We start from the raw sequence: 6,872 nt of genomic DNA, 5'->3' as shown, positions 1-6,872 counted from the left end.
CTTTTTCCTCCACCATTCATTTTGATTAAAAAGTTTTTCTCTCCTGATACCTGAGAAGCTGCAGAGGAAAAAGTAGAATCATGAAAAAGTACTGGAATGAATGTCCAAAGGCTGGATATGATTCCATTACTGATTTACTGTGTGACTGACCTTGAATATGTCTCAACCTTTTCAGAACACTGAACTAAATATTATATATATTATACTTATTTATTCTCTGGGATTGGGAGGCTTTATTTTCTTCACTCTTTTTTTTTGGCATCTGTTTTTATACATCCCCTCCCCACAAAGGAAATGGCAACCCACTCCAGCACTTTTGCCTGGAAAATTCCATGGCCAGAGGAGTCTCATAGGCTACAGTCCATGGGGTCTCAAAAAGTCAGACACAACTGAGGGACTTCACTTTCTTTCTTCCTTTCTTTCCCCACAAGTTACTGGTCTTGGGAACTATTTCTTGACAGGGTTTAATTTTCTTGCAGCCAAACTATATGTAATATCACTCAAGAGTAGTGACTCGCACTGCAGTTTCACAAGTGTGTATATGTGTGGATTCTCATAATTTTGTACTCTGTAGGGGAGGAAGAAAAACACATCTCAAGTTGAGAAAAAAATTATCCTCAAGAATATTTCTTTATAAATGTTTTTAGAGACCTTTGTTAAGATTAGAGTTGGAGATAGTGCTAAAGTGGTAAACGAGGCCAGAGGACAATGGAAAAAGGGCAGGCTCAGTGGCCAGAAAGACCCAGGTTGAATCCTTGGTTCTGCTACCCACCAGCTAGTGACTTTTATACAGCTGTAAACTGGGTAACATCTAGATTACAGATCAGATTTTCAATAGTGATTAAAAATAATGCAAATAAAATTGCTGCACATATAGGGAAGAAAGACAATGATACCTCTATTATGACAACAGCTGTGGGGAGCAGAGAGAGAGCAACGAAGGAGGAGGTAATCCTTGGTTCCTACAGTAGCAAAGTCAACTCAGTGTTGTAGAGCCTCCCAAGAGGGACCTGGAAGCCTGCCATGCATTTTGAGAACTTCAGTCCATGTCCTCTGGTTTCTTTGCAACAGACCACAGTATACCCTCTGAGACGCCAAACTGTCCTCCATGAGTTTCCCTGTGAGGAGTAAAAGGCCCATCTTCTAACTTTTGTAACAGAAAATGGTGATCATAGCTATAATAAGAATTACTATAATAATTATGCTTATCACTTATTCAATTATTGGGTCCTCTCTATATAGGCCAAGCATTGTACTAAGTCCTTTACATATATTATCTTATTTCATCTTTTCTTCAATTTTGTGAGATAGATATTATTACTTTATTAAAAGATAAAAATCTCAAGTTTCAAAGAGGTTAATAACCAGAATAGCCAGATTCAAGCTCACTTGCTTATTCACTACTCTACTCTGCCTTATGTAATGCACTAAAATACTTAGCCTTGTTTAATACTTAACTCAGACTCCCCAGCTGCTAAAAATTTATGATAATTATATAATTAGAATTTCAAATTTAGGGCAGTGACTGAAAATTATTATACTTCATTATGTGACCTTACAAAAGTATTTACTATAATAAGTTTGTCTGCACTATCTTTTGCAGAAGTCTATAGTCTTCTTAAACAGAGTCATGCATACTTAAAACAGAAAAGGAGTATGAATGAGACTATATCCTCAACAAAGAAGATTCTCAAATTAATAACTGCAAATATTGTCAATGGAAATATATATGAGCAAACACTAAGTGCCAGGCACAATTATAAATATCTTACACATATGATTTAATTTAATCCTTACAATAATTTTATAAAGTAGATACTATTAAAATTCCCATTCTCCAGATGAGGAAACAAAGACAAAATAAGTATAAATAACTAATTTTAAAAGAGTTGTTTAACATGAAGGACAGGAAGAAGTCTTTAGTAAGAACACAGAAAAAATGCAAATCCAAGAATCATTCTTCATTTTTAACTGAGAACAAGGACAACATAGGAGTTGTGCCTTGACCAAGGGACATTAATGATCAATTTACAAATAAATTGAGTTTGTGTATCACAGGTTTGTGGACACCACTGAGCCAAAGTCATCAAACCCTTTCATTTTGCTAAGATTGACTTCTCAGAAATTTCGACTGCACACCTATTATTAATATTTGGTCTTAGACATCCACCACACTTTTCTGTACTTCTGGAATTGTTTTATAAGACCTGTCACTTAGGTTTCGTAATCTTCATCAGTACTTGTTCTCATTTTTCTTATAAAACTTAACAATGGGTTGTGATGCCTTCATTTATGGAATTAGTGATACACACTAAGTCATCTGGCTAATCCATAGTTAACTTCCCTCTTGTGTCTGTGTCCTCAGGTGCTCAGTTGTGTCCAACGCTTTGCGACCCACTGGACTGTAGCCCACCAGGCTCCTGTGTCCATGGGATTCTTCAGGCAAGAATACTGCAATGAGTTACCATTTCCTCCTCCAGGGGATCTTTCTGACCCAGGGATCAAACTTGCATCTCCCGTGTCTCCAGCATTGCAGGCAGATTACTTCTCTTCAAATAAATCAGTACCTGCTTGTGCTACTTTTAATGAGATTAAATGAACAGAAACCTGGCCCATCCTTTATTATAGGGAGTCAGCAATTTCAAATATCCCCGAAGTGACCTTGAATCTGTGAGATCCATTGCCAGCCTCTGGTAACTTTTAACTGGAACACTTTATTCCAATAATGTGAGACACAGCCTGAGGGATGCGTAAGTTCACCATTTGAAAATGAAATTAAAAAGATTTTTAAACATTAGCTGATTGCCCTTCTCTTTTTTCCTAGAAGTTGTGCTGGCTTTAATATACATGTTCCAGAAATATAAATACTAAATACCTACTAAAAGCCAGGCCTTGTGCAAGGTGCTAGAGATACAAAGATAATTAAGACATATCCTCAAGGAACTGAACCAGACAGGGCACCAGAGCTACTTAGCTAACCGTCATCTTGAAATTCTGGATTCTGTGTCATAACTAACTTATCACTCACATTCAGCCCTAGCCTTTCTCCTACTTGGCATGAATTTTTCCTGTTCTCAGCCATGACCTCTCCTCTCCTATTCTCTTCTCCCATGGCTGCACAGGGAACAAAGGTCCCTTGGAATGGATGTAAAACTCAGCTGTAACCAAAGATGTAAAGATCAAAGTTGGCAGCGACACTGAAGTTCAGATTAAAAGATTTCCTCTTTAGGATCAAAATTCCAGATGATCCAAATATAGGCAAATGAGCCCCAGCAGAACACTCAGTTTTCTGCGCTGATTCCAGGAAAGAAGCAGACATCACCACAGAAGCAACTCCGTTTCACTCTTTCCAACCCTGTGGGCTTGATGCTAATTGCCACCCCAACAGTGAGATCGCATTTCAAAATATGGTCAAACACAAAACAGCCAAGTCAATCAAGCATTAAGTATTCAAGCACAATTACCCCCACACATGCCCAAGCACCAGCGGTGAAGCAGCTTCGTTTGGGAGCAGCTCGGTAATCATCTCTCCGGGCAGCTGAGAGTCTAACCTCTCACCCCAGGGCCTTCTGTTGGGGATGCTGGACGGGCTCCCAGGATGCGAACGATCACAGCGCCAGCAGCGGCTCCCCGCCCCCTACCCAGCCTCATTTAAATGAGTGCTCACGGTGGGGGAGGGGAGGGGCAGAAGGTCCGCACAAGTCCCTATTGTTGGGGAGCGACGTGTGGAAGCAGATGGTGAGGCTGGTCACTCAGTCTGTTGGCAGACGCTCTCTGCCCGTGTCCCTGGGGGCTGCGGGGCTTTCTTTCCAGGCTCCACTCTGGTCATGTTTTCTCAATGTGAGCAAGGGCGCTCTTTCTTTATCGCCCCTCACATTTCAAGGAGGCCGAGTTGCTGCCTCCTTCCCCCATTCCTTCCTTCTGCTTCCTCTTGATTTTTCTGGACTAGCTAGTTCCAAGCCTCCGAGGGCCCACTTGATGCAGAGAAAAGCTAGCGGTTCCCTTTGTCTCTAATTGATGCCGCGCTCTCATCCGGCGGGCTTCCGAGTGGCATGCTCACTCGGTTATTTAACAAATTACTCCACAGTCCTTGTTAGGACTATTGACATTTACAGCTAACCAACCCCTACAGTTAGGGGCGATGTGGTGAATGACTTGCACAGTCTTCCTTCCTTTTATTTCAGTCCTGCAATGGAGTGAGTAGAACGACCTCCTACTTTGGTTTGACCTGATGCTCTCCTTTCATAGTAATGTCAGCGGCTAAAAAAGTAAATAAATAAAGCCTGGGTTACAGATGCAACTCTTATTTGCATCTGTAAAGGACAAACAGGAGCCTCTGTATACATAACTGTTGTCTCTAAAGTATTAGCTGTTGAACATAAATCTTGGCCTCAAAACCTACTCCATTTCAAGATGCCACACAGCTTATGCCAAGGCAGCTCTCCCTAGCAGTTCTCAATTCAGATTTCCTGCAGCTCAGGGTGTTAAATTTGTTTTCGTTTTTAAACCATACTGGCAGCCTGGTGCTTTGCTAATGTTGTCTCTATGAGCTGGACAGAGTCAACATAAGCCCAGAAGACTGCTGTCTGGGGTTGAGTGGCAAAAATAAAGTCAGAAATACCATCTATTCCCCCTCATCTGCCTGGGATTAATCTTTTCCTCCCCAGTACTATTCTCTAGGCTTAAATGCTTCAATGTTTCATTTTGCACTCACCAACAGAATTTCCGTTTCATATGTCTTCCCTTCTTCCTAAAATTGTGAAGGCTGTGAAGACCAGGCTTGTAGTATTCATATTCATCAGTTCAGGATTCAGTATTAATTCCCTGGTACAACCAAGCAGTGCAGTAAATACTGAATGAATAAATGAAATTTAAAAATGATAGACATTAACAAAAGGGAATATAGTGAAATATGAAAGAAGAGTATGTCTGTCACATATTTCCTCCAAATACCAACTACTTCAGGTAGTCCTGTAGTAAAAACTACATTTTACTTCTAAGTAAAATAGCAGTCAGGAATTAGAGAGAACACCTGAAATCACTGGAATATTCATGGCCCAAACTATCTAAGAACTCAGGTGTCCAAGGAGACTGGACTCTTGCTAATGTCCCAAGGAGACCAGCCCCCCAACTGGCAATCTTTAGAAGCTGTGTTGCAAGAAGCACCAGGGATACACCTGGGGGAGATGGAATGGGAGCTTAGTGCAGCTTCTGGACCCCACCTAGTCTGCCATGTGAGCCCTCTGCAGACAAGGGCTGCAGTGCAGAAGCTGTATATTCACTACGTGAAATGCTGCTGCCTTAGTGCCCAGAATGTGAAATGTGTCCATCCCGTCACTGAATAGCAACTGCCACAAGCCCGCAAAGATTTATGGTTTCAGAGCATCTGTAGATGGCATCCTTGGCACTGACATCAAACTTTTTCCATGGGTACCTGGAGCAGCACGACACCATCAAGTGGCTTCCCAGACATCAGCAAGATGAGGGTCAGGAGAGAAAAGGGAGAAATGGATGTGTCCCACTATGGGAGAGAATACTGTTGCAAACACCCCCCAAGGAAAGTAAAAACTTGATTGAAAACTTGAAGCGTATAAACCTTAACTTTAGCAGGCAGAGGTAAAAGCTAGGACATTGATTATGTACACTTAAACACACAAGTTTTCCTTTTCATTGCATGTAGACATAAGCACCAAGAAAATCCATCTTGCACACATAACAATGAACCCTCCAATTTGAAATCATAAAACACTCTGCTTAGGTAAGGATGAGTATCTCTTTAGTTTATGTTTTATCACTTTTCTAAGAAAAGCTCCTCTAAGCCATTCAGTCTGCTATTTTGTACCTTAAAAAAAGGTTATTGTTTGCACAAGAATAAAAAAGACTGTAAAATAGGATTGGCAAATGCATTATGGGCACACTGCCATCAACCCTTCCCATATCCATTACAGACATTGCTAATCAATCAAGGCATGGATTGTAGCCTTAGAATCCTGATAAAGCACAATAAAGCAGCAGCTTCTCTATCAAGCAATCTGTGCTGGTATGTGAGTTTACTCCTATTTGTCACATTCACTTTAAAGATAATAATCTTATACTCCAAAGATTAAAGAGGCTTCCCTGGTGGCTCAGTGGTAAAGAATCCACCTGCAATGCACAAGCCACAGGAAAGTGGGTTAGATCTCTGGGTCAGGAAGATCCCCTAGAGGAGGGCATGGCAATCTACTCCAGTATTCTTGCCTGGAGAATCCCATGGACAGAGGAGCCTGGGGGCTACTGTCCATAGGGTTGCAGAGAGTCAGATAACTGAAGCAACTAAGCACACCAAAGATTAAAACATAGAAAATGAACTTCATTGCTCAAGAGGTACTGAGAATAACCTATGACGCAGCCTTTACTGTTAAAAGGGCATTGTCTACCATTGCTGGTTCCCACAGTCCATACAATACACCCTGGGGGATGGGGATAGGAGTCAACATTCAAGGAAGAGCTTGCTCGGGTGGCAACTTGGTAAGCTTGCACTAGCCTTAGTGCGTGTCCCTGTGGCACTGTGGAGTATTCAGCTGCATTCAGGAAACCAGGGAAGCCTAGAACAATTTCCAAGGAGGTCATTTCTCAGGATTAGCAGGCTGCAGGATAGGAACAGGAGGTCCATTCTCTCCCTGACCATCTCTTTCTAGAAGTGACAAGGCAAAACATTGGGTCTCATTTCCTTTCTCCTGGGACATGACCTTTTCAACACGTGAAGGCCCTCAGTCAATATGCCCATACATTACAAAGGCCATCACAGAAACAGGCAACACAACATAAAGAGTGCCTCACGTCAGGATCGTCTTCCCAGTCCTCTCTTCACATTGCCTAGAATAAAAAAACTG

General features: G+C 41.5%; 1 long non-coding RNA gene across 3 annotated transcripts in view; it reads right to left on the bottom strand.

The window, feature by feature from the left end:
- Positions 1-270: 270 nt before the first annotated feature.
- Positions 271-6,872, bottom strand: part of LOC129649912 (uncharacterized) — an 88,185-nt gene continuing 81,583 nt past the window's right edge. For 2 of the 3 annotated variants that reach the window (XR_008713427.1, XR_008713428.1), the window contains 2 exons: positions 4,715-4,852; positions 271-1,118 (listed from right to left, as the gene is read on the bottom strand). This is a non-coding gene — a long non-coding RNA (uncharacterized LOC129649912). The remainder of the gene's footprint in view (positions 1,119-4,714; positions 4,853-6,872) is intronic. The other variant, XR_008713429.1, reaches the window with a different exon arrangement.

Source organism: Bubalus kerabau, chromosome 4 (assembly GCF_029407905.1).
Source record: "Bubalus kerabau isolate K-KA32 ecotype Philippines breed swamp buffalo chromosome 4, PCC_UOA_SB_1v2, whole genome shotgun sequence".
Taxonomy (NCBI): Eukaryota; Metazoa; Chordata; class Mammalia; order Artiodactyla; family Bovidae; genus Bubalus; species Bubalus kerabau.
The sequence above is the reverse complement of the archived record's forward strand: the minus strand, read 5'-3'. Positions and strand labels throughout refer to the sequence as shown.